Here is a 1,264-nt window from a genome sequence, read left to right as displayed (position 1 = left end):
GTTTCTTTTCTTTCAAGTTCATTTTTACGAGTTTTGTTTTTGTTTTATTTCAGTGATTTATGACCCCGAGGATCCAAAATTCCAATAATTTCACCACTTAAAAATTCAGAGTCAGTTTTCCAGAAAAAGAAGGACAAAAAGGTCGACGAGTCAAGTAGCACTTTCCGTTTTGATACATTCGAGTTCATTGAGAAGACTCTAGATAAGAAAAGAACCGGGTACAAGCCAAAAATAGAAACTGAGGAAGATTCATGAGAATAAATAAAAAGCGAGGGAAGAGAGATGGCGTACATTACGACCATGAAAATGGAGGTGTACAAGAAGAGATTGTGAAACGAAAATGATCTGGGTCTAGTTCCACCCGAAATTCCAGTTGCAACGAGTTTTGAGCTAAAAGGACATATCCTTTCGATGCTCAAAGACATACCATTTTTACGGGAAAGGCTATGAAGATGCATTCAAACATATTGATGAGGTCTTGGACATTGCTAATTATTTCAATGTTCCAAATGTTACAAGAGATGTAGTTTTACTAAGGATGCTTTCGGTAACCTTTACTGGAGATGCAAAAATTTGGCTGAATTCTTTAGCACCTGGAACTATAAGAACTTGGCAAAACCATCATCAAGCGTTTAGAGAGCATCTTAGTCCTCCTTCAAAAATTGCCAAACTCAAGAAAAATATTGCTAGTTTTCAACAAGAAGATGGAGAATCCTTATATGAAGCTTGGGAAATATACCAGGACCTTTTGAGATATTGTACTCAACATGGCTTGAACGTGCAACAAGAAGTCTGTATTTTCTATGATGGGGTGAATGTTACAACAAGGTAACTCCTCAATTCGCAAGGCCTAATGACAGAGAAAGATCTGACCACCATTAAAGAATTAATTGAAGAATTCGCAAAGCACTCGAGAGAATACCACAACCCATGAGAGGATGTGACTAGACGTAAGGGATGTAGCAATGGAGGTTCAGAAGATTTGGCAGCTGTAATGGCGAAGTTAGAAAATATGCACCGGAAAATGACGAAATTGGATCAATCTATACATGTCCTTCGAGTTGTGTGAAAATTGCAATGGGCCAGTTAACCAAATATTGTGATTTGGATGAAAACGGGATTAGAAAAGCTCAAGTGTGTTATTCTGGTGGAGATCAATTTGATGAAGACTGGAGGAAGCCAAAGAAAGAATGGTTTCCATATAAAGAATACAAGAAGCAAAAAGAAGAAAAGTATTGGCAAACCGGACGGGGCTACTACCGAA

At 37.8% G+C, this 1,264-nt stretch overlaps 1 non-coding gene across 1 annotated transcript; it reads right to left on the bottom strand.

Moving 5' to 3' along the window:
• Positions 1–667: 667 nt before the first annotated feature.
• LOC145060741 (small nucleolar RNA R71) lies at positions 668–774 on the bottom strand. The gene has a single exon (XR_013686925.1). It is a non-coding gene; the product is annotated as a small nucleolar RNA R71 (small nucleolar RNA).
• Between the last annotated feature and the right edge of the window lie 490 nt (positions 775–1,264).

The sequence above is a fragment of the Lactuca serriola genome, chromosome 6, assembly GCF_051521515.1.
Source record: "Lactuca serriola cultivar US96UC23 chromosome 6, Lser_US96UC23_V15, whole genome shotgun sequence".
Taxonomy (NCBI): domain Eukaryota; kingdom Viridiplantae; phylum Streptophyta; class Magnoliopsida; order Asterales; family Asteraceae; genus Lactuca; species Lactuca serriola.
The sequence above is the reverse complement of the archived record's forward strand: the minus strand, read 5'-3'. Positions and strand labels throughout refer to the sequence as shown.